This window comes from Neofelis nebulosa, chromosome 17 (genome assembly GCF_028018385.1).
Source record: "Neofelis nebulosa isolate mNeoNeb1 chromosome 17, mNeoNeb1.pri, whole genome shotgun sequence".
NCBI classification, from domain to species: Eukaryota; Metazoa; Chordata; class Mammalia; order Carnivora; family Felidae; genus Neofelis; species Neofelis nebulosa.
In genome coordinates this window covers 29,593,556-29,620,503 of record NC_080798.1, presented here as the reverse complement: position 1 = coordinate 29,620,503, position 26,948 = coordinate 29,593,556, and the positions used below count along the sequence as shown (strand labels likewise).

Here is a 26,948-nt window from a genome sequence, read left to right as displayed (position 1 = left end):
TCTATGGAAGATATGCAAAAAATGTTTACATACACAATTTCCACATGAAAAATCGAGCTCTTTGGTCAAATTGTCCAAGATAAAATGCAAGAAATAAAAAGGCTTCTATTAGAGTGGTTGAGTAGGTGCCCTGTTCATATTTTATCCAAAACCTTCTTTACTGCTGCTAAAGCTTCTTTCTGGTTAAAAAATAATACATATAATAATAATTAAATACTTCAGTGCTAGATTAATGGCTAAGAATTTTCCTCTTTCGGAAAAAAAAAAAATACTCCAAGAAAGGTCCCAGAAGGGGGAGAAATAAATAAAAACACATTGCAAACATTAAATATGGCCAGTGGGTAAACTGTAATTACCTAGCGCCTAACAGTTTGAAACAGAATGTTGTACAGATGGTCATTTCCGCGCTTAACTATAGGGAAAAGAAACAGGTACTTGATCTGTGAGGGCAAAAAGGAAAAGACTGTACTTTGAAAGCAAGGATTCATTAGGCCAAGTTTCATCTAGCTTCGTAGTACAACCAGATTCTGGACTATGGTTCTGCACACAGAGCAAACTTCGACGTTCATATGTTCACACATTGGGGTCAGAGAGACCAGTCTCCAAATCCTTTCTTCCCCTCTTCCTTGCTGTTGGACTTTGGGCAGGACACTTACCTTGTCTGAACTTCCATTTCCTCATCTCTAAAACGGAAATAATATTCCCCCTCCCAGGGCTGTTTTCAAGATTAAATCGAATACAATTAAACTAAACTCTTAAGTATATATACAACACCTAATACTCATTAGCGTTCAATAAGTATCTGTTAATTATAGTATTAATATTACTAGTCTAATGGGTTTCTCTTACACTCTACCTCATTCTTTTTTTTTTTTTTTAATGTTTATTTATTTTTGAAGGAGAGAGAGACAGAGTGTGGGGTGGGGGAGCAGAGAGAGAGAGGGAGACACAGAATACGGAGCCAGGTCCAGGCTCTGAGCTGTCAGCACAGAGCCCGACGCGGGGCTCGAACCCACAAACCGCGAGATCATGACCTGAGCCGAAGTTGGACGTTCAACCGAATGAGCCACCCAGGGGCCCTGACACTCTACCTCATTCTTAAGTGTGAGCCAGCTTGTGGGCCAGGATGTTCGGGGTGTTTGGATGAAGAACTCTTTTTTTGGATTTATTCTCCTTTTCAAAACTCCAACTCCCAGCCTCTGAGTTTCCTCCCATTGCTAATTGCTACTCCAGGAGCTGTGACAGCCTTTCCTGTTTGGTAGTTGATGAATCAATCAAAAGATGCTATTGTGAAGCAGTGATTTGGGGTTTGTGAAGTGCCTGATGGAATGTGTGACACTGACAGCCCCCTGGGGGAGGCGGAGGGGTGGGTAGGTGGGGGGGCGGTGGGGGGGATTTGACTCATTTAGTACAAGATGTTCCCAGAGGGTGCCAAGCAGGTGCTTTGGCCCCAGCCTATCCAGGATAACCATCTAGCAAGCTGGGTAGACTCTAGTTTCTATGGTAATGATTGTTGGGGGACCAATATCTCAACAATCCTGTTTCAATGCCCTCTCAATCGCTCTCAACGAGAGCATCGCTCTCAATCCCTCACCTGCACTGTTTTCCCTTGTCCTTCCCCTTCTGCCAATCATTCCTGTTCAAAACATATCCCTACTCCATGCTGCCACCGCTCAGTCCTCTAAAGGGCAGATCTAGTTCTCTGATTAGCATGCTCCTGATAAAGGACCCAACCCCCAACAGCAGTTGATTGGGCAACCTCTCTATAGAAAACATTCAAACTGTAATTTGGGATTCCCCCAAACAATCCATGATTCAAGTTGATCATTGGGTGCCTACTGGGTGCCGAGCACCGTTCTAGAGGCCGAGCAGGGTGAACAGGGAGGAATGAGTGGGTATCAACGTTAGCAAGTACCGTCCAGACTTTCGAGAGCGCAGAGTTGAATTGGGGGAAACAATCATATTTATATCTCAGAATGAGGCAGGAACATTTGATAAAGGCCGATCAAGGTGTAATCAAAGGTTGGAGCCTTCACTGAGGAAGAGGCATTCTGATTATAGGGGCGGGCGAGGAAGTAAGTGCGGATCAGGACAAACACTATGCAGGAGCAGTTCTTGAGGTGGGCGTTGCAGAATAGGAAGCTTTCCATTGGGAAACAAATGAAGAAATGGCTAAGGAAGGAGACTGTGATCGTGGGCACAGAGCGGCAAAGGTACATTGGGTATGAGGTACAGGCAGCAGATAGCCAAGGATGGTGAGGATATCGATTCCTTGGAAGAAGGTGATGGGGAGTAACACCCATGCATGAATAGGAGCGGTCATTATAATAACACCTGCCATGTATCGAGTACCTGTTTTCTTCTAGACGGTACGGTATCTCTGCTGGGATGTACTGGGGACTTTCCGTGCAAGCACTTGACATGAATTTACATCACTAGGGAAGTCAGCCCTGGGAACTGCTGGAGACTTTTGTTTTCCTGCTCAGCCTCTGAGCAGCGGAGATTTATAGCGTTACCGATACATCCTTCAAGCAGCGCGGCGTGTGAATGCGCGAGCTTTCAACCCCAACTGCACACTCTGCCAGCTCTATGACCCTAGACGAGTTACTCTCTTCTCCTGAAGCCCAGTTTTCTCATCTGTAAGACGAAAGGCCGTTGAATCCGTGCCCTCACAAAGGTGGCTGGGAACAGTAAAAGAAAGATGGCCCGAGAGGCACCTAGTACAGGGCCTGGTCACGCTGAGCACTAAATAAATGCTGGTTCTTAACTACTCCACCCCTGGCAGCTCACCAGAGGCTGCCATAGCCATCGTGAGACTGAGAAAAAGCACTGCATTTCGTGTGTTTGCCTTCGACCCCCTGGCACGCTTATCCTGTTTCCAAATCATCAGCTAAAGGGCTGTGCCCGATGCCGTGAATGGTGCTTCGGCTCCCAGATGGCCATCGTTCAATGCCTTACTCAGGTGACCCTCCTCCAGGATGCCTTGATGGGCCACTTCAGCCCACGGAGCTCGCCCCTTCCACCGACCGCCCAACCGCTGGGCTCTTCTCTCCAGGCTCGAGCTCTCCACTCGTCTGTGAACTGGTTCAGGAGGAGGTCAGCTCGCCTACATTGGCCGGGCCTTCGGGTTGTCGTGGGGGTGACGGTGGGGTGTCAGGAGGTCTCCGGCGGTGCCCACAAACGCCCGACTGGTCGGCCACCCCTTGTCCTCTCCTCACCCATCTTCCTGCTTGAGCTCCCCCGTCAAGACTGAATCCCCGCTCCCGAGACCACTTTTTTCTTAGAAACTTGATTGTTCTGATGGGAACCTGCCACAAACCCATCTTTCATTGTCTTTTAATTCGCTATCTCTACATTTTAAGGTGTTTGGGGTTTAGGGCTTTCAAATAAAAAATGTCATCAAGTATTTAAATCAATCTCTCTCCTCTTTATTGATAGGAACTCAAGCCTGCTGATTAACTTTTCAATCAAAGCTGCCTACCACATGCACACCGGAGCAGGCAACAGCGATTGTCGTTTGGGCACTCACTAAAACACTTATTTAGCTGACTTCCTCCGTGCTTCTAGCTGCCTCTCTGGAAGCAGAGGGAACTTCGGGGTTGATCTCCAGTCCCTTGCTCAAAGTGTCTGCTGATGGAAAGCTCTGTCACTGACCCTAACTCTCCCGCATGCACCTGGGTTCCCTGAAATTTCTGGAACGCACCTAGGAGGTTCGGGGTTGGAGCTGGAGGAAGCTGCACATTGGAAGGGAGAACAAGAAAAAAGAACAACAGCATTGTTTTCTTTTTTTTCCCCCCCTACTCTTTTGAGAGAGTTGATTAGTATACCCTGTAATACAATCACGATCCTGTGCTATGTAGATAGATAGAGATATAGAGACAGTCTTCTTTTGTATGTTCCAGATATCACTCAGAATGCCTCACGGGACCTAAGGCAGTAGGTAGAGGTCTCTGCTTTAAGCCTTGTTTTGCGGCGACCCGACTTATTGCCTAAAGCGGATTCTCCGGGTTTCTAGGAAGTGACATCATGAAGTCCAGCGCCGGGGGGCCTGTAAGGGCATCTTGCTCACAGCACTGAGCGGTTGCCCTGCATGTGGCCTGATTTATTTTCTTCCAGAATCGAATCTGGAATACAAAGGTAGCCGGCTCCGGTCTAGGAGATAGCACAGAGAGGAACAGAAGGAAGTTTCATCCCTGCACTTAGACACAGAAAGGCAGGCCAAGGATGGAGTATCTCCCTGCCCGGGTGTCCTCTCCTCCTAATTTACAGTCTAATTGTGGAACGCTTTCGATCTATTTTGCTTGCCGTCAACATCAAAATGTCTCTCTTGATTGTAAACTTCTGGAAGGTGACACTGAGAACGTCTGTGGGTAAGCCAAACGGTCCAGAGTGACAGGAGCTCACTGTTCCCACAGCAGGCAGCCGACTTTCTATCGCCAGAATTCTATCATCCTTTTGGGATCGTAGGTATCAGGCTGACACTTTCTTTTTTTTTTTTTTTTTTTTTTTTTTTTGTTAAAGAGCATCCAAGATTTTTAAAAATTTTTTTTTCAACGTTTTTTATTTATTTTTGGGACAGAGAGAGACAGAGCATAAACGGGGGAGGGGCAGAGAGAGAGGGAGACACAGAATCGGAAACAGGCTCCAGGCTCCGAGCCATCAGCCCAGAGCCTGACGCGGGGCTTGAACTCACGGACCGCGAGATCGTGACCTGGCTGAAGTCGGACGCTTAACCGACTGCGCCACCCAGGCGCCCCTCAGGCTGACACTTTCTGAACTCAGCTTTCCCATCAGTAAAATGAGAGGGTTTCCCTCCAGGCCCCTCCAGTGAGGCGCTGTGTGACCCTCTGGGTCCCGTATCGCATGTATGTTCCCTGATGTTTCAGTGACAGTACAGTGGGTTTTGCCGCGTGCGACATCGTCGTGACACCAGCCGTGTTGAAGGCTGGGGTGTGGGTGAGGCCAGAGCAAATGGAGAAAGAACTGGCAGCGAAGAGGTCTCCCCCGGGGAAAGCTGAGATCCAGGAGCACGTCCCTTTAGGTCTAAGGAAAGCAGTGACACACACATACCCACCCCCCCAGAGGCCCCCAGGCGAATCTGGCCAAACCACATCGTGTTCCGCCCACATCAGAAGCACCTGGAGTCTCTGTCACAGGAGGTGAGGAAGAGCTCCTGAGGAGGTCCGCCAAGTACCCCTTGACTCGAATTTCAATCCTCGCACTGAATTCTATTCCCATTATTTAATTTCCTTCCCATCAGTCAGAATTAAATGCCAAATCCCAAGCCCAGGCCTTCTCAAGTCCAGTCGCCCCAACGCTTTGTTTCCAACTTACATAAAAGTTTAAATTTCCTCTTCCCCTGCTCAAATTTCTGCCAAAACAGTCATCAGCGATGAAATTTTTGAAGATAATTAGCATATCAGATATCTGTAAGAAGCTAATAATGTATTTCTTGGATTATGCTTCTCTGGTTAGCAGTTATTAATCACAAATATTATTCATGTCATTTGAAATATTCCTGTTGGCGGATGTTTTTATGCTTGAAGGATTCTGGCTGAAAGTCTTGGGCGACGGACGCACCCCCTGCCCCCTTTGGAGAGGAGAGATTGGGTCGAGTCTTGTTGAACAGGGTTAACCTTCAGGGGAAACAGCATTAAGGGAAGTAATTATCCATTCACACTGAGCTGGCTACAAAGAAAGTGAGAAAATCACCTTCTCAGAACTCACATGAAAAACATAATGTAGTTAATATTAAATAAAGGCATTGGGCAACCTAGCCTCTTTTTACAGTGTGTTCTGATGTGTCCTTGATCAGGGGCTGTTTTGTTTATGATTAATGAATGACTCACCTTGGGCTGTGTTCCGTTCAATGCATACCTCATTATGAATTTGAAGAGGTCATTTGTTCCTTGGATTTAAAATAAAAACCTCTTTGTACATTGAGAAGGTTACGAGTTTGATATTGGTGCAAAATTGGGTCAAAGAGAATGCGGGGACGTTTGTGTTGGGTTGTTTGTTGACACTGTTGTTTTTAACAAACAAGTTCACTTTTTAACTTTAGGCATTTGGAGAGCATTTCTAAGCCTGGGCTTTGATTTTAAAGTAGGTCCTAAAATTATGTGACTTGGACCCAACTTCTCCGTAGCAGCACTGCCTCCCGGGCGCCATGATTCTGAAGGGCATCAGGTTGGTGGGACCCACATGGGCGAGGGCTCTCTGTGCTGCTCCAAGAGGGGCTGGTGGAAGGGAATTCAAGGGGCACAGAAACAAATCAGAAGTAAACACAATCTGGGGTGCCTGGTGGGCTCAGTCAGTTGAGCATCTGACTCTTGACTTCAACTCAAGTCATGATTCCAGGGGCGTGGGATTGAGCCCTGCATTAGGCTCTGCACTGGGCATGGAACCTGCTTAAAATTCTCCCTCTCTCTCCCTCGGCCCCTCTCTCCTGCTCCTGCACTCTCTCTCTCTAAAAGCAACAAACAAAAATAAAAGAAAAACAAAAGAATCGCACTGAGGCCCAAGCACACAGACAAGATCAGTTCTTTTTCCTTTTTCCACCATGTCCACCAGACTGGTTTGTAATGGCCTCTTTTCCTCTTTCTGGTTGGGTACTCTGTTCATTTTCATTTCATTTCACTCATATTTAAATGGCAGAATGAGCAGTAGTTTGCAGTGTGCTTTGCCAGACCCTATAAAACCCAAATTTGATGCAGGAGGTCACAACTGGGGGGGAAAAAAAATTCTGTGCCTGCCTTGTCTTTGTAAGATTCCTGATAAATACAGCCCTCTGATAAGGAAATATATGTGTCTCGCTCTTTCCTGGTACCTGCACTCACACACAATCACATTTATCAGAGGAAAACAGATGATAGATACATACATATGTACATGCATAGCCATCCAGGGCCATGATGGGGACCACGAAGAGAGAGAACGTGGGTATTTGGAACCCATCGCCCTAAGCTTGGCAGTGAAAACATTGCTTCCCAGCAGTGCAGACACAGACGTGTGGTTTACTACCTATGGGCCCCACCAGCGCTCAGTTAATGATCTTTCCACAGGGTATGTGTGTTCGCTTGTGCATTCAAATGAGGGCTTGTCACACAGAAATAGAAGCACGCACATGAACAGATCTTGCCGGTTGGCTAAGGATACCCGCTCCGTGGTAGACACAGTTCACTAGTCAGCTAACCAACTTTTTTTTTCAGGCAAGTTATTTCTTTATGTGTGAGAGAAACTATGTTCTTTGATCACAGCCGTCCAGATGGGATTAAATAATAGCAACTCTCAGAGACCCAAAGGGGTTACTCCTGGCTGTCACTGAATAGCTGTGTGACCTTGGGCAAGCCATTTCCCATTCTGGGCTTCAGGGCCATCGTTATAAAATGAGGGCCTTGGACTATATCCTCTTTATATTGTTCCTCACTATGAGTGTTCTTTTTTCTTTTTTTCTTTTTCTTTTTCTTTTTGTTTCTAGAATGGTGTGTCTCCCATCAGTGTTCTAGGATTCTATTCCCAAAACAAATGTAGGAATAGCTCATCCAGGGGAGGACCTACCTCCCCTTGAAAGGTCCTCTTTGTGAAGCGAAGTCTTACTATTTCACAAACTAAACCCGGAAGACCGATGTTTTGTCTGTCTCCATAACCTCCATTTGCCTCAAAGATACATAAACCCCGATCAGACGCTAAACACGTCCAGGTTTGTTGGTCACTATCTTCGAGCACTGTCATGACTGATCAGCAGACTGTTCACTTCGATGGCAAACAAATACCAAGTTTTACAGCTAGAAACAGAGGTCTTTTATTTTCTGACTTCACCCGTGGAAACGCAACTGGAATCGTCTTATCGCTAAGGAAAACACCAAGCGCAGTCTCCTTGCAGATATTTAGGGCAAGCTTGGCAATTTCCAAACTCAACTTCCAAGAAACTTAACTTGGAACTTCCAAGAAAGTTAACAAAATTCCACAGAAAAGTTTCTTCAAATGACCATAAAACATTTTTAGAAGATTCAGGATCCAAATGGCAGTAATGATAAGTTTTTAAATGCATTACAAAATTAGGCAGAAAACTTAGTTGTAGCAATATATATATATATATAGAGAGAGAGAGAGAGAGAGAGAAGAGAGATGATTACTCTATACTCTTAAAAAAAAAAAAAAGTGGCTCCTACCAATTTAAGAAAATGGAAAAGGAGCCTGAAGGTGGTTTGTGAATCAGTTTTATTGTATGTCACGCTGGTAGCCATTGTCTATGCGTTTTAGCTTAAAAGCTAATTAAGCCAGATTGGAAATACTTAAGGCAACAAACAAACAAAAATCCTCTGATTTGAAGATAAAGGCTTTGTGGGTGTTTTTCTTCAGGATCACAAGATAGCTGATGCACCTGCACTTCTGGAAGCTCCAAAAGCCCCACCCAAGGACTTTTCCTTACATCTCATCTGTCAGAACTTCCTCCAGCCCAAGGACGCCAAGCGCGATCCCCGGAACATCCCTGGAGAAAAAGAACATTGAACAGGGAGCGGTTCCCTTGTTCACCTACATCTGCTATACTTACCCAAGATCACATTGCTAAGGAGTGACAGTCTGTGCTCAAGTGATGCTTGAGACTTTATTAATGCCAATATATGCTTATTTCCTGGGAACCCCAAGCTTGGAGACCTGGGCACTCTTCTTCTACAGGGTTTGCTTTATCTTTTATGAGGGCTCAGATGTATGAGAAGATTACGGTAACTGATCTTACCTGCTTTAACACATAGAAGACTGAGCTACCCCACAAACTCTCTTCTAAATGCCTCTCTTCCCTCCTTTTTCTTGTGAGCGAGACTTCCCCACCTTATGTCATTCTAATGTCACTGTAATATGAAGATGGCTAGGGAATATGGTTTGCACTGACTGCCCATCATATGGGAGAGAAGACAGAGCTTATCACTCACACGACAGGATTTGGGGCAAGGATTTGGGTGCCAAGAATTCCTTCACTGGAACTCCTTTAATCTCCATAGAGGATGATTACTGCTCCTTCCAATCTACATTTATTTTGGCTTTTGCTAGTAACACCCAACCTTTGTTTTGTATAATCAAACTACCCTCTTCCCAATCCTTGTTGGGTGGGAATAATCCCATCTCCTAGCTTGAAACGTGTCATGTGACCAAGACCTGGAGGATCAATCAGTGAATAACCCTTTCTCCAAAGACACTGGCTCAGAGAGTGCCTTCGTCCATTCAGGCTCCCCTAACAGGATACAGAACATAAGTGGCTTATAAATAACAGACATTTGTTTGTCATAGTTGTGGAGCCTGGAAGTCCGAGATCAGCGTGCCAGTATGGCTGAATTCCCACGAGAATTCTCTTCTGGGGTTGCAGACTGCTGATTTCTTGTGTCCTCACATGGCCAAGAGCAGAAAGGTGAAGCAGGCTCTCCCGTGACTCTTCTAAGGGCGCTAATCCCATTCATGAGGGCTCTACCTCCATGACATCATCAAGATCCCAATTACCTCCCAAAGGCCCCACCTCTAATACCATCACGTTGAGGGGGAGGGGGTCAACATGCGAATTCTGGGGAAACACATTCAGGGCATTACTGAGGTCATTATCATTAAGATGAAACAAAAGAAGTTTCCCATGGATCTTTGGTGGAACCATAGGAAAAAGATGCTCTTTCTCCCTCGGGGGAGCTGGACCAGGTATAGTGTAATATAACCTATACACCAAAAGTCTCCTTTATTATTATTATCATCATTATTTTGTTATTTTATTTTATTTTACTTTATTTTATTTTACTTTATTTTATTTTATTTTACTTTATTTTATTTTACTTTATTTTACTTTACTTTATTTTATTTTATTTATTTTACTTTATTTGATTTTATTTTACTTTTATTTTATTTTATTTTATTTTACTTACTTTATTTTACTTTATTTTATTTTACTTTATTTTGTTTTATTTTTTTACTTTATTTTATTTTACTTTACTTTATTTTACTTTATTTTATTTTATTTATTTTACTTTATTTGATTTGATTTTACTTTTATTTTGTTTTATTTTATTTTATTTTATTTTACTTACTTTATTTTACTTTATTTTATTTTACTTTACTTCACTTTATTTTATTTTACTTTATTTTATTTTACTTACATTATTTTACTTTGCTTCATTTTATTTTATTTTATTTTATTTTACTTTATTTTATTTTACTTTATTTTGTTTTATTTTTTTACTTTATTTTATTTTACTTTATTTTACTTTACTTTATTTTACTTTATTTTATTTTATTTATTTTACTTTATTTGATTTGATTTTACTTTTATTTTGTTTTATTTTATTTTATTTTACTTACTTTATTTTACTTTATTTTATTTTACTTTACTTCACTTTATTTTATCTTACTTTATTTTATTTTACTTACATTATTTTACTTTGCTTCATTTTATTTTATTTTATTTTATTTTACTTTATTTTATTTTACTTTATTTTATTTTATTTTACTTTATTTTATTTTACTTTATTTTATTTTATTTTACTTTATTTTATTTTACTTTATTTTACTTTACTTTATTTTATTTTATTTATTTTACTTTATTTGATTTTATTTTACTTTTATTTTATTTTATTTTATTTTACTTACTTTATTTTACTTTATTTTATTTTACTTTACTTCACTTTATTTTATTTTACTTTATTTTATTTTATTTTACTTACATTATTTTACTTTGCTTCATTTTATTTTATTTTATTTTACTTTATTTTATTTTATTTTATTTTACTTACTTTATTTTACTTTATTTTATTTTACTTTACTTCACTTTATTTTATTTTATTTTATCTTATTTTATTTGTAATGTAAGCCAAGTTGAGTTGAGTTTATGGTCATTTGCAGTAAATCTAAAAATGTTAATCACACCTTACTTACGTCTGGTCCTTTTATGTTGACAAAGCACTCACATATTTCTTCTCTCTTTTAATCTGCCCTGTGAACCTATAAAGGAGATAGTATTATCCCAGCGTTCACAGAGAAAAACATGCACTAGGGGAAATCCTGATGGCTTCATTCTATTTACTGGGGGGGGGAGGGGTGACTGGTTGGTGCGTTCAAGGCCCTGTGCTAAGTGCTGGAGGTGTAGTGAACGAGTCAGATGCCACCCCTGTGTTCAGGGGTCCCCAGTCTAGTCAGAGAGCAGACAATCACCACCGATTAAACACGTCACCGTCAGAGTCTACCTGGGCACCTACAATAAAGGAGCAGTACAGAACAGTCGAGAAGGTCAAAAGACACTCTGGACAACCAGCAATTAAACTAATCTCAAAGAGAATTCCGGAAGAGCAGGTGCAAAAATGCTGAGGCAGGAGCAAGTATGGCGCACTGAAAGAACACGTGACCGGCATGGTGGGCGCTAGGACCAAAGGAGGGAGTCCTGTGAGTAGACAGGGAGGCAGGCAGAACAGGAGCACACTTACCCTGTGGGCCACGTCCAGAATGTCGGTCTGTATCTTCATGCAAAGACATTTAGGATTTTCTAGAAGGGGTGTGTCCTGACCTTAGGGTACTATTAAGATAGCACTCTACAATGCCTGCAAGGCGGAGGATGCGCTGAAGAAGTCAGAGTGGCTTTGGGAAGAAGTTAAATGCGCCTGGCATAGTATATGGGGCTTAAACAATATTTCTATAAACTGAGCTTGGTCACTTGCTCCAGATCACAAAGCCCATAAGTGTCAGAGCCAGATGGGGGTTCACAGAGTCATGCTCTTAACCGCCGTGAGACATGGAACATCAACTAAAAGTACCTTTTCCGCAGGAGAATTATTAGACTACTCTTCTATCAGCAACTGGACAGTTGGCCCTTTCTAACTTTTCCATTTGGTGCCCGTGCTCCATTTTTTTTAATAATAGTTGCACAATTTTTTAATGCGATTCAAGCAAAACTCTACTTGCTATTTGTGTGACAAAGTTCAAAAACTTTGTATTGTGTCATCACTTTTAAAAAATGTATGACCAAGAACACTTAGCAAATTCCAGAAACCTTTGAACTGCAGTTTGTTGAATATTGTAGTTTATGTTTTCTCTGATTTGTCCCGAACCATTTGTACCTTGGATTATTAATCAATAACCAAACACAGCTCTGGCTGGGCAAACCCCCCCCCCTCCCTTCCCCCTACTGATGATGCCAGGAACATGAACGACTGTATTATCTTTTCTTTGATTTCTGTCATACTTGTTTCAAACCTTTATTCTGGCTTCTTTCTCTCTTTGTATCCCATGGAAAAAATTCCCCAGATAAGATCAGAAGTGCTTTGTCATTCATCAGCAGTAATCAGGTCTGAGCAGAGTTCAAACACATTTTTTTTTTTTGTTTCCCACTCTCAGAGACAGAAAAGCCAAAAGAATAAAATGGTTGGCCACAGCTTTCTGACTTTATATTTGCATATGCATATGTAAATGTATTATGATATCTGGCTAGCCCTTGAGTGGATTCACGTTGTAAATTAATGGATATCTGTGGAGATGGTAATAAAGATCAGCTACTGGGAATCCGGGAGATTATTTCCCCAGAAGACAAAAACTGAGTATCTACACAGCAGGGTAGCACAGTAGGCAAGCTCTCTCATGCCGGAAAACCCAGCGTCACCTCTTGGGATTTCTAGGCATCTGCCTCTCCATTTCAACATCTGTCCAACTTCGACGAAAATGGCATGGACCTCATGAGGGCTCATTCTCTAATCAGCCAGTGACTATTTATCGAGTACCTGCTGTATGCCAGGAACTCTCAATAGACACTAAGAAGCTAGGTCCATATCATCACGGAGCTAACGTTCTCATAGGAAACAGAGACAATCATTGAACGAATCCATAAGAGAATCCTGGGTGGTAAAAATGAAACAAAATCATGGGAAGGTAAGTGAAGGGAGGATTCAGATAAATTTTAGATAGGTCTTCAGATAGGTTGGCTACCTGAAAAGCTGACATTTGAATTCAGCCCTTGATGAGAAAGAAGAAAGAACTAGCCACTAGAAGAAAGAAAAGATATGAGGACAGAAGACCACATAGAAGAAACGGCCAAGTCCCACTGGTGAAATGAAGAAGGCCGTAGCATTGAAGCAGAGAGGGTGGGTAAGAGGGAGATAGTGGGGGGTGATGGTGGAAAGGCACACAGGGCCAAAATCGTGAGCCCTTGAAGGCCACGTAAGGAATTTGGACTTCAGTCTAAGTGCAATGAGAAATCCCTGGCAAGCTTCAACCAGGGGGAAAACTGATCTGATTAATGACAATCTGATTAATGAAAGGCTGCTTCTCAATCCTCTGTGCCAGTGGAAATTTTCAGCCTGTGGCTCGTATGGCACAGGGACCTACAAGTAAGTGGGATTGGGGTCCAATATGGCTTCCAAATTACTGGAAACGTGAGAATGGGGTGTACGAGTGTGCGAAGAGACCTGCGTCCAAGGCGATGCATGGGATGCTCTCAGTTATAGCAACTGGCACACGTTATACATCATTTCCCCCCACTTCCCGCTGACCGGAACCTACCTGCATGGCCACACCTACCTTAGGGGAAGCTGGGAAACATCATTTTTGGCTGTGCAACCTTGTGCCAAGACAACACTTTTTGTACAGTAAAAGGACCCTGCAGGGACACTTCTGGTTTCTGCCATAGCTTCCACCCAGGGCAAAAGCAGGGAGAATTGCCATCCACCTTTGGAGAACCAGCCTTCTTAGGAGAAGTTCTACTCCCAGAGGACTGATAAGTAAAACAAAATAATAATCATACATAATTAAGTAATAATTAACAAAACATGGGGGCCGCCTGGCTGGCTCAGTCCGTAGAGCTTGCCACTCTTGATCTCGGGGCCGTGAGTTCGAGCCCCACGGCGGGGGGAGAGTTTACTTAAAAAAAAAAAAAGTAACAGAAAATTGCTAAGTAATTGAGACATGGCCACGTGTTGGTAATTCCCTGCGCAATCCTAGCGCTGTGCCGCATGCAAATAGCACGTTTTTTTCAATTAATGAAAACGCTTTAATGTTTTAAACAAGCAGATTGTTCACCCATGTCTCTGAGGGCCTGCCCTTTGAGCTGTTTTCCTAGAAACGGAGGTGGATTTCTACTCTTTTCCGTTTCTTCACCTGGCACGCCGTTTCAAGTCAGCTGTTTGGTGTGCGGGGTGTCCTTTCGCATATTAAACAAAGTAATTAGAAACCATTATTAATCTGTGACTTTTACAATCATTAGCACCCTTACCACCATGTGGATGGAAATTAAGCCCGTCGTACCCTTTTCTGTGTGGGATACCAACATGTGTACAAATACCGTTTTCCCAATTCATTCAAAACGTGGCGAGCACTTCCTGTGTGTACTTAGTGGATGGCAATTGGAAGTTACTCGCTATCGATACTCGGATGGGTAAAAAAAAAGGTCGTGACTCCGAGGTACGAAGAGGGTCAGGGTTTTAGCAATTAACCTGCGAGTTCAATTAATGCAGACAGATCCCAGAGAAATTCAGTTATACGACAGCAAGCGAACTTGGGTTGAAGTCAAAGGTGGCAGCGTCTTGGCTGTGCCAATGACTTTCCGTGTGATTTTTTTTAATGTTTAGTTATTTTTGAGAGAGAGAGAGAGAGAGAGAGAGAGACAGGGTGTGAGCAGGGGCTGAGGAGGGGCAGAGAGAGAGGGAGACACAGGGCTCGAAGCAGGCTCCAGGCTACACCCCCGTTGGCACAAAGCCTGACGTGACCCGCGGGACTCAAACTCACGAACTGTACAATCCTGCCCCGAGCTGAAGTCGGATGCTTAATCGGCCGAGCCGCCCAACCACCCCGACTTTCCATAGGATCTATTCACATGCCCTAGGCTCCTCGTCTGCCAAACGAGGGCTGGGTCCTGCTCCACACTGGCCGGTACGCGCTGTAGTGCTACTGGGTCTTCTCCACTAGTATGGCCCAGCAGACAGCCCCGATCAAGCAAGCTTGGTGTTTCACTCTTCTCTGCTGAGACGGCCTCAAATTCCTTGCAACACCATTCTCCTTCTATCAGGGTTGGACCAAAGGAGGAAAGCTTTCTGCCATCCCTGAGCTTGATCACGTCTGAGACCTCTTCCCACGTGTCAGAATCTAATGAAGCAAAACCCAAAACGAAATAAAACCTTCGGTTGAATTACTAGGGGAATCTGGTATGTGGGCAATTTGCGACTTACAGCATTCACTTGGCCGTGAATACTCCACAGTAAAGCTTGCTGGCCTTCGCTAATTAAAAAAGATGAATCCTGTATTTTGGAAAGGATGGTGTGCCCTTTCCTTACCTTAAAGCCTGAGGAGGCGGTATAAATGCAAATTACATGCAAATACACTTTGGGGACCTCCCTATTTCTAAGAACTGAATCTGGCTTCTGGGGAACTCCAAAAGGAGGCTCCAAAGCTCTCTTTCCCAAGAGTTAACTTTCAAAGTGTTCGAGAGACTCGTGGAAATTTCCACCTTCCATAACAAAATACGACGTGGGTTTTTCGAGTTGGTAGCGAAGGAAGACTTTCCACTTGAAGGAACGCAGGGTGACAGCGGTGACTCTTAGACCTGAGAGTGGCTGCCCCCGAGTGTTGCCGTAACAGCCACGAGGGCTTGGAGTGAGGTAAGAGGGGTTGCTGCTGTTGGGTGAGATACACCAGCAATGTGCCCACCGTTGCTGTCCTCCTACCGTGAGCACCCTTCCCTTAATTCATCAAGGGATGAAGCCAAGGAATAAACACAGAGAGAACCACGAATATAAGGTGGTATGGCTTGTTCTATTGGCAAATTCTCACTTCAGGCAGCAACTGTGACCCGCTTCCAGGTGCAAGGGACCAGCCTCAGGGACCGTCCCGGGGCCTTATCATTATTACACGTTAGAAGCTGCTTTTAAAGGAGCTGTAGGTAGGTCAGTGCTACTGACAGGTTAATGCCCGAGAATCGCAGAGAGATCTAGCCCCAATGCAAATTATGATTCACTGGCTCTGGGGTAGAGTGTGCGATTCTGCATTTCTAATAAAGAGGATCCCTGATCTGCCACCCCTAGGTATGCCACTTTGGTATAAAAATTATTTGGGGCTGAAGGCATTCGAGTTCCCGAAATTCCTTATCTGCCTAAAAGCAGAGCCTCTCCAGAGAACTCATTGTTTCCGATCCCCTCCCCGGGGCAATTCGAATCTAAAAAGTCAGCACCACACCCAAACAGATACAGTGGAAAACTATCCTATCTCCCATCTATTGTCTTCAGGGCCCATTTATCTTTCCAAAATGGTATTTGCTTTTCCAAAAGATTCCTCATCTCCGCCTTTCCCCCTACGAGTATAAAGCTGGGTATAAAGACCCCCAAATTCTAATCACCCCTTTGAGTTACTCATCACTGAGTTCTCCCTTGTGCACACACCGTACAGGTTAATAAAATTTGCATGTTTTTCTTTTCTTAAGCTGTTTCGTCAGATTAATTTGCAGGCCCTCAGTCACTTAACCTAAGAGGGTAGAGAAAAAACCCTAATGCTCCTTGTTCAAGAACCACACTTTGAGTAGCCACGTGCTAGGTCATGTGCCCTGATGCGGATCAGGTACAAGCTACAGAACAGGATTATACAAAAACCAGAGCGTGGCACGTCCTTAACCCATGTCTGAGGCTGCCCATACTACCCTTAGTCCCCCGCATTTGGGACTCAGAAAGACCTGGAGTTAGGACCAAAGAAAGAAGAGCACATAGGAACACATGGAACAGAAAAGTCCAAGACCAGTTTCCAAGGCCAAGACTAGTTTCCGAAGTCCAGAATTAAGGGACAAGTCACTGGAGCCAAGAAATTCGATACCGCAGTGCATTTTTCCGAAGGCTTTTGGAAACATACCACCAAATGCCAAAGTAAGGACGTTTAGCCCGGAAAGGAAAGGGTCTGCGTGTAACAGGGTTGCCAGACGTAGCAAATAAAAATATGGGATGCTCATTCGAATTTGAATTTCAGACGAACCACAAATATTTTTGTAGAAGTCCATCCCGCACAGTATTTGGGAAATACTTCTACTAAAAAGTTACTCGTTTTTTTAATCTGAAATTCAAATTTAACGGGGTGCCCTGTATTTTATTTCTGTTGGCATCCCTATTTACGTGGGGCGTGGGATATCTTCGAATCCTCTAAGGGTTGGCAACCAGCGGGGAGGCTTTAAAAACAATGCTGATGCCTGGGTCCTACCTCCCAAGATTCTGCCATAATTGGTCTGGTGTTCGGCCTGCACTGGACTGTCTAGAAACTCTGCAGATGACCACAGAGAGTGCAAGGTTGACAACCACTGGGTTAGACTGATATATTCTAGAACCGGGTGGTAGCAGTTGATACGTCAAGGGGTCATAAGAGGCAGAGAAGTTTTGGTTCTTGATGTGAACTTTCAAACAAGAAGAGTCTAGCTGTCTCTACGGGGAATGAGCCTCCCGTCACGTGAAGTGTGCAAGCAGCGGCTTGATGATCTCCTGAAGGCGATTTGTTTTCAGAGGGAATTCTAGGACGGGGGGAGGGGGGGGGCTAGACAGACGACTGCTGGGGGGGCAGGGCGAAATCGGGGAGGGTAATGGGGTAAGGAATTGTCACGGCCTTTCCAGATCTGGAATCTGAGGATTGGCTTACTTATTAGATTAAAAACTAAATTAAGTCATAGAATGATGCACCGAGACAAGCAAAACATGAGTGCGTAGCAGTAAAAAGAAAGGTAAAACCCGAGAATGGTCTACCGCAGAATCATATTGTGACGACGCCTTTCCTGGTTTTGACAACGAGGGGAATCTGGGTAAGGGCGATCAGGACCTCCACCCACGTACCATTTTTGCAACTTCTGGTGAGTCTATAATTAGTTCAAAATAAAAAGCGGAGAATACGTGAACGAAGCACCGCGAACACTTGTTTTTCTGCGAGGCCTGCGCAACGGAAGGGGGCAGGGGTGGTCTAACAGGATGGCCAGGCTCCCCCCTGGTGAGGTGTGCAATCTCTCCGCGTCCCTCTGTCCCCTCAGCCCGGAGTGGGGACATCTTCGCCTGGGTTCTCCCGGCAGCAAGACCGAGGAGGGAACCCCAGCTCTTCCCAAGTATCTTTGCAAACAGTTAACAGGCCAGTTGGTCATATTGGAAATGAAGTCCCGGACTGGAGGGAGAGCTAGGAGGCAATCCAAGAACGGGGGGCGGATCGGGTGGGGGTGGGGGGGTGGGGGCCGGACACCATTTTCCAGCTTTAATTAACAATGCAGGGAACTAATAATAAAAATCGAAGGCAACATGGAGAGTCAAGATGAGGCAACAGCCGTGGCTTGAGGGACTCTGTTCGTGGGTGTGGAGTGTGTGTGTATTTTTAGATAGCTACTTATTCCGCACGTGGTAATTAGGGCCCCAAGGGGGTTGCAAATTTTTTTTTTTTTTTTTTTCAGGGTTGGCAAGTGGAAGGAGGAGGCAGCTAAAATTCCCACACATCTGGGGCAAACAGATACTGTACTCCAATTTCCTGTCGGCGCCGCCGGTTTCTCGCGGAATTACTTGCTAAGTAAATGATTGTTATAAGACTATGAAGATTCGGTCAATCAAATTAACCCCTTTTGTCCATCGCCGCCCTCCGCCCCCCCCCACCCCGCCCCACCCCCAAGGTTCCCTTCATTTGCCTAAACTCGGTGGCTTTTGAAAATGTGTTCAAGCTTGAAGGCCCCAGCCTGCCTCACATTGGCCGAGTGTAACCTGAGCAGGAACCCGGAGGCCCCCAATTGTTTTGCTAATCAAGATTATTGCCCCATTGAGATGTGGAGGCACAGCCTGGCTGACAAAATTTGTCAGTTTCCCATGAAATAGTTCTGTCAGTTTAGCCCGGGTGCGGGCAACTATTAACATATAAATGAAGTTTCTCCCTCCTCCGCTCCCCCTTTCCCCCTACCCTTCAGCCACCCGTCCTAATGGATGCAGAGAAAATATAAACACACCCCCCCACCCCCACCCCCAGCTCCCAACCCCTCTGTGTGCTTAAATCAAACGAGCTTCTTTTCTCCGGTCCCTGGAAATCCTGTGGGCCACGGGGGCTCAAAAGGAAAGGGGGAGGGGGCTGGGAGGAGCGGATTTGCACAAAACCACTTTTAAGGCCTGAAACTGCCAGGCCCTGTCCCCCGCTGACAGCAACAGGCGGCTGGCTGGGCCTGGACGGTACAAACGGCCGTCTGAATGCCAGGCAGACCTCCAAGGCAGCCTGCGGGGACAAAGTGGCAAAGTGGAACACGGGGTTTGAAAGAGTCATCTCTGCGCGGGGGTCAAACACCCGAGATCTCTCGGCTAGCCTGGCCGCCTGACAGCGCGACCCGGGCTGGGCAGGGGGGCATCTCCGAGTCCCCTCCTTGCTGCCTCTTCTCAACCGGGGACGCTGGGGCAAGTGTGGGGCTGGGCTGCGGCGTGGCTGGGCCTGCCTTTTACTCCGTCACCTTCTAGACTGTTCTGCCTTTCCCACAGGGGCCGGGCTTGGGTTCTCCGCGGGCCTGAGAGGAGGAAGGAAGCGGAGTCCCTGTCTTCCTGTTTCTCCAGGAATGGAGTCGGCGCTCCAGAAGAGTCCAGAAGGCCAGAAATAGAGCTTATTTTATTAGCATTATACTACGCCATAGCAGCTCAAACACTCTGGTACAGACGAAGGTCGGCAAGTTTCACAATGCCAAAATGAAGGAATTCTTTATGTATGTGTGTGTATGCATATATACATATGTATATAATATTCAACACTCTCGGAAGGATAGGTTACATAATATATCATTCATAACATAACATAACAACATAACATATAATATAATATATAATTCAAGGTTATATATACAATAATTCAATGCTATATCTGTCCCTATGGATCTGCAAATCAACACTATTCGCCACCTAGGGCGGAATTAGTTCTGGGAGCCAAGTTCTGCCAGGAGCGCCCTAGAGGATTCTGGTAATGAGCTCAATAGGTCTTCCCAGGTGGATGGACGTCGACTCGGAGGGACCCTTCCGTCACCAGTTGTTCCTGCTACGTGGCAAACCAGCAGACTGGGCTGTGAGGCCAGCCAGGACAGTGCCCAGTGCCCGGAATGAGCCTCCCCACCCCCACCTCCAACTACTGTAGTTTCCAAATCTCCTGCCTCCACGCCGCCCAATGGGAAGAGACATCTGAGGGGGGAAAGGGTTCTCGAGGAGGCCCGCCCGGAAGAACCAGGGCCTGGTGAAGCGGCCTGGCCTATGCTTTCTATCAGAACTGGTAAAGCAAACTTCTGCCCTGTGGTCTGTCCGTGGGGATTCCCACTCAGATGTCTTCTCGAAGCCCGGCACCTACCTAGCTGTTAGCGAAAGTCTGAGACTTGGTTTTGGAATCAGAAAGCAGTTTTAGTTTATTTGCTGTGACTTTTGAGGTTTGTTTTTCATCTGAGAATGGGGAAAACTAACCTACAGTCGTTTTCACCATTAAACCTGCAGTACTTAGCCTTTCAGCAAATACTGTTTATTCATTAACCCAGTCTGTAGGATCAGACTGCCTAGATCCCTAGCTGTGTGACCTTTGGCAACTTGTTTAACCTCTCTGTGCCTCTATTTCTTCCTCTTCAAAATAAGAATGATCACATTAGCTATTCGTTCATAGGTCATGAACAATATACAAGACCATGTTTTTAAGTCCTGAGATAGCATCTGGCATATGGTTAAGTGTTGTGTGTTGCTGAAACCAAGCAGTATCTAGAAAGAATTCAATAACATTCCTTTCAGTCATTGATTTATTTCATGATCATTTTTGAGAGAGAGAGTGTGTGCGTGAGCATGTGAGCACGAGCAGGGGAGGGGCAGAGAGAGGGAGAGAGAACCTCAAGCAGGCTCCGAGCTCAGTGTGGAGCCCGACTTGGGGCTCTGTCCAATGACCCTGAGATCATGGCCTGAGCCAAAATCAGGACGCTTAACTGACTGAGCCACCCAGGTGCCCCTCGTGGTCATTTCTTATTTCTAAACGGGCCGTGCAAATTTCTCAGTAGTGATCTAAGATTGTCTTTCAAAATATATTTATTTAAATAATATACGGAGTTAACTCAAAGAAAGATACTAAATACAGTATAGAAGGAAGGCGAGTATGGTAAAATCATAAAAATGGTAAAGAAATGACTGAAGTTTGGAAAACGTTATTATAAGTGATTAGATTTGGGGCACATTTCTCAGATGTCTATTCCCAAGGCAATCAAAAGGTACAATAGGGTGCCTGAGTTCTCCGTCAGCACCACTGCCCCCGCTCCACATGTTGAACCCCCAGGCCCCAGTGTAACTGTATTTGGAGACAGGGTCTTTAAGGAGGTAATTAAAGTTAAATGAGGTCATAAAGGTGGAGTTCTAATTCAATGAGACTGGTGTCTTTGTAAGAGGAAGTAGGGACACCAGAGACATGCCCAGGGAAAGGCCACACGAGGACACCGTGAGAAGGCATTGGCAAGCCACAGGGAGAGGCCTCAAAAGAAGCCTAAGTTGCGGCCCCTTGATCTTGGCCTTCTAGCATCCAGATTTGTAAGCTAATGCATTTCTGTTGTGTAAGCCACTCAGTCTGTGGTGTTGTGTTATGGCAGCCTGAGCTAATACAGGCTTATATGGCAGAGGGAAGAGAAAGTCCTTCTTTCTAGACTTAGGGAATAATCTGAACTTAGAGAGAGAGAGAGAGAGTGGGGCGCCTGGGTGGCTCAGTCGGTTGAGCATCCTATGACCTGAGCATCCATGACCTGAGCTCAGGTCATGATGTCACGGTTCGTGGGTTTGAGCCCCATGTCGGGCTCTATGCTGACAGCTCAGCTCTGTGCTTCGGATTCTGTGTCTCCCTCTCTCTCTGCCCCTCCCCCTCTCGGGCTCTCTCTCTCTCTCTCTCTCTCTCTCTCAAAAATTAATGAAGCACAATTTTTTTTATTATTATTAAAAAGAAACGGAGAGAAATAAGTGTGCATCAGAGGTAACCACGCAGCGAAAAATGGCGAAAACGTAGAGTATTCAGTGGATTCGACACTGAGTATTAACACACTGCAGACACCATGTGAATGATACCACCCGGTCCTCAGGACAAACCCAGGGAGAAAATTCTAGAGCTACAAAAACTGCACCTTGGGAAGGCTGACGATCTACCAAGGTCCCTCAGGAAGCAAGTGCAGAAAATATGTTGAGTTCGCGTCTTCCTGCCCCTAAAATCAGTGTTCTCAACCCCCGTGGCATTCTGCTGGCAGAAGTTTCTCCGTTCAAGAGGCTTTCTGATGGTGCCTTAGAAGGATCCAGAGGAACCATGGACCCTCAGCGCTGTGAGGACGTTAGACCCTACTGGAGGGCTGATGGGGTTCTGCGAGAGCCCCCTTAGCCACGCTTTCACAACCTGGATCATTTTCCAAAATAGTTTCATTTTACAAATGAGCACAGGCCCCCCTGGAAGCAGCGGGCAGTTGGCAGAGATTAAACAATTAGCATTTCAAAGCGTTCGTTTTCATGTTCCCCTTTGCCAGGGTGAGAACCACTGCAGGACAAAAATGAGCCCCTCTTGTTTCTTGTCTCAGCCCGGGAGGGGTCTTCCCAGAGAAACCGGCAGCAGCCAGCCCATCACTGCAGCTGGCTCCCAGGGCCTGTTCCAAAGGCTGGGTCCCGAGTCCCGGCCGGGCCTCAGGGCCATTGCCAGTGAGCACCTGTTGAGGGACGGCTTATCAATCAGCTGCATGATCAGCCCTTCCCAACAATCCCCGCTCAGCACTGCCACACTCCTTACAGAAATTAACACCATGCCGGCCATTTCAGCATTTGCAGGTTCCATTTAAGTTTAAAACATCCCTTTTCTGGGGTTTTGAGGATGGAACCAATGCACCCATGCGGGAGCAGAAGGTGCCTTGATCTAGAGCCTTGTTATTGGGTACGGCGGCCGCTAACCACCCGTGGTTACGGAGCACTTGCGACTGGGATGAGCTCGAAGGGTAAAATGCACCCCAGATTTTAAAGACAGTATGAAAAACACAAGCTCAAAAGTCTCATTGCTATTTTCTATATGGATTACATGTTGAAATGATAATATTTGGGATGTGTTAGCTTAAATGGAACACGCTATTAAAAACCGTCCCACTTGTGTATTTCTTTTTGCTTAGGTGAATGTGGCTTCTCTAAAAGACTTTCCTATTTCTCTAAATCTTGCTCTCTTATTTTATTTTATTTTATTTTATTTTTTTGAGAGAGAGGGAGAGAGAGAGAACCTTAAACCGGGTTCCATGCTGAGCATGGAGATCTCTCACTACCCTGAGATCATGACCTGAGCCGAAATCAAGAGTTGGATGCTTCACTGTCGGAGCCACCCAGGCACCCCTCTAAATCTTGCTCTCTAATTCATCACCTTGTGTGTCTCTGTCCATGACACTCGTCCCCATCTGAAGTTCTCCTATTTATGTATTTGTTTGCGCCGAGGTTTCTGTTTTTCCTCCTGGAATGTAAGGTCCCCGAGGACAGGGACTCTGCCTAGCTAATCTGCTGCTTTCATTCCGGTACCCAGTGCCAGGTACAAGATAAGTGACCAATAAATATTCCTAGATTGCACGAAGGAGGGAAGGAAGCCCAGGCAGGCACCCTCGCTCTGAGGCACCCCTGAGCACCAGGTGAAACTGACCACTTTGTTGCTGGTACCTGAGGCCGCCTTATACGGACCCTTCACAGACCCTATAAGCATTTTAGGGCACTTCTAGGCTTATCTATTCATCTCTTTCTACTAGATGCCAAGCTCCTAGATTGCAGGAAACTTGTCCTAGTTACTTTTGTACTCTCAGACCACACACATCGGAGGTGAATGAATGGATCAACCTTTGAAACTTTTACTTTCCGGAGCATAGACGACTAAAACGCTTTCTCAAACAAGGGGCATCCTGGCCTCGGTTAAATACTGTCCTTTTCCCTCTGTCTTTTCCCACTGTTGCCCACAGTGGCAGAGAAAAATTCAAGCCCAGAGCTTAGATTCCTCCTTTGGGGCTTTTTCTGGGATCTTCAGACCAGAATCCAACAGACCACTCTTTAACAGACAAGAGAAAGCAAGGTTTCCTCCACTCACTACAAGTCTGTCCAAAACCCCTCTGTGACTCCCTCAGTTAGAGGATAAAATCCAAACCACTTATCCCAGCATGGAAAGCTTTCCGCGGTCTTACCTTTCCAGTTTTCTCTCCTGATAGTGAGCCCTCCTTATACACACACCCATGTGCCCATATATTTAAACCCTCAGATCTTAGCTTTCCTTGGGTGTGCTTTGCGCTTCCCCACCAAAAGTCGTTTCCACCCCATTTAGCCTACAGGAGCTTCATTCCTCAGAAGCAATTCACATTCTTTCCTTTCAACGCATTTTCTGCCCTAGTCCTTCCCCATCACATCCTTGCTTTCCTTCTGCCATTTTCTTGTTGACAACGTCCGGAGGCTTTCCCCCGTAGTTATTCCGCTTAAGCCCAGGGTTCCCCGTTGATCCTCCCATGGTCCACTTCCGAATCACCTGTGCAGGTGCCTTGTTCACAGAGCCTTTGCTCATCCACGGTGGGCATTCATGGTTATACACGGTAGTGACACTATACCTACTCACATCCCTCAGTGGGAGCTGCCGTTCCCTACAAGACCCCATTCCTTGCCGTGGTTGCATCAGTCAGGGATGGTATTTCACTTAAGTGTGTCCAATCAAGATGTGGGATCAGGAAAAGAGTCTTTCTAATGGCTGCCTCAGGAAATGTACCCTTGACCAGCTGAAGACAGTGAGTGAGAAAGACGTCGCATAAAGGTAGAAGTGTCTATAAAGGAGGGACATTCTGGGTTGGTTGGTTTCCAATCTTTGCCGAGCTGCCCTTCCCTAGACACGGGCTCAGCTATTGTAACATACAAGCCACGGAGCTTCGACCGGCTGATGATTTGTTTCCCCTTGAAATACATGTTGTGTTTTTTTTTTTTTCCCAGATATGCTCAGCTATGGTGGATCACGTGTTATGTACCTTAGTACATGTCTGCTTTCTAGGGCTGATACGCGCCGGGGATCTTAACTTTAAAGGCCGAAGACTCTCTATACCGTTGGGTAGAAGGAAGGGCATTCGTTCTTAGAGAATGCCTTTTGAAATTAATATCTCATAACTCGGTGGAAGGCAAGGTGAGCTGATGGTTTCTACTCCTAGCGAGGCTGAGAGCTATGGGGACTCCAAAGGCAAAAGCATTTAGGGGCGCACACGCTCACAGAATGGGGTCTGTGCACCTGCTCCCAGCGGGCAAGCCGCGTCTTCCTAAGTGGGCAAGCCGCGTCTTCCAAAGCAAGTCCCCCAGGTGAAATGTGTCACAAAGGACCCCAGGCATCACGCGGGAGTCAGACTGGATGATACACCTCCCAATCTTAAAACCCTCCGCTTCTCTTAGATTTGCTAACAGCGGATCCTCATTCTGGCACCTCCCCCACGAGGTGACCCTGCCGGAAAAAGCATCCCGGGCGGTATTCCTCTCTAGCTCTCTGCGCTTTCCTTCACCAAGCACCATCAATATTCTTACTTCCAGCACACGGAAGAGATTATATTTCTGGCAGGTCTGTCCTCTGAATTGGTCATCTTTGGGGGTAAGGTGTGGGGTCTCTGCCTCTGTCTGTGGCACTCAGGATAGAGCAGCCACAGAGAAAACCAGAGAAACTAACCCTTGGATTAAAATACAGAAGGAAGCGGGAAGCAGCAGAACTTCAGGTTATGGCTTCTTACTCATTTATTGGGGATTTTTAAAGACATATTATTTCACGTGGGCATCACCCGGAGATGCGGGCCCGGACCTCAAATTATATCGTAGTCTGGTGTCACAACTCTTGTTTGTGGCTCCTTGCCACAACCCATTCGAATGTGAACTCATTACCTCATCACTCCTCCACCTTGCTTCTCTGTCACCTCTCCCCGGATGGCACACCATCCACTGACACGGGTCAAAACACTCGGGGCCGTTTTTAATTTCTTCTGTTGATTCTACCTCCTAAGAGTCTCTCAAACCTGTCTACTTTTTTCCACGTGGGTGTAAGTTTTCGTTATCTCTTCCATCCTGGACTCTTCTCCTAAATTATTTCTTTGTAGGTACTTGCGAGTCTCGCCCACCCACTTTCTAAGCTACTACCAGAGTGATCTTTGAATCCTCAGCTGTATTAAGGTATAAATGATGTACAATTAACTACTTGTGTTCCGAGTACATACTGAGTAAGTGGTGATAGTTTGCACTCATGAAACCATGAATTCATATAATCATCAAAGTTTCTTCTGAACCCTTGTTTTTTTTTTTAAGACTTTTTAAAAGTTTATTTATTTATTTTGAGACACGGAGAGAGAGAGAGAGAGAGAGAGAGAAAGAGAGAGAGAGAAAGGGAGAGAGAGAATCCCAAGCAGGCTCTGCTCTGTCAGCTCAGAGCCCAATGCGGGGCTTGAACCCACGAACCATGAGATCATGACCTGAGCCAAAATCAAGAGTTGGATGCTTAACCGACTGAACTAACCAGGCACCCCTCTTCTGTGCCCCTTGTAATCACAAGTGCCTAGCGCTCTCCACTCCTGAGGATCTCAAGCAGCCACATTTCTGCATTCTGCCACTGTAGATAAGTTTGCATTTCTTAGAGTTTTCTATAAATGAATATATAATATGTACTCTTTTGGTCTCGTTTCTATCACTCAGCATAAATACTTTGAGATTCTTCCATGTTTTCATATATATATCAATAGTTTTAGTGTTGCTGGGGTTTTTTTTTTTCTTTTTTTTTTTTTTTTTTTTAATTCAAGTTAGTTAACACACAGTGTAGTCTTGGCTTCAGGAGTAGAACCCAGTGATTCATCACTTACATGTAACACCCAGTGCTCATCCCCAAAAGCCTATCACCCTTAATGCCTATCACCCAATTAACCCATCCCCCTACCCACCACCCCTCCAGCAACCTTCAGTTGGTTCTCTGTATTT

The 26,948-nt window shown here is 45.1% G+C and overlaps 1 long non-coding RNA gene across 1 annotated transcript; it reads left to right on the top strand.

The window, feature by feature from the left end:
- Positions 1–6,090: 6,090 nt before the first annotated feature.
- On the top strand, positions 6,091–18,541 carry LOC131499704 (uncharacterized). The gene is made up of 2 exons (XR_009256021.1): positions 6,091–6,186; positions 18,410–18,541. It is a non-coding gene; the product is annotated as an uncharacterized LOC131499704 (long non-coding RNA).
- Positions 18,542–26,948: the final 8,407 nt, after the last annotated feature.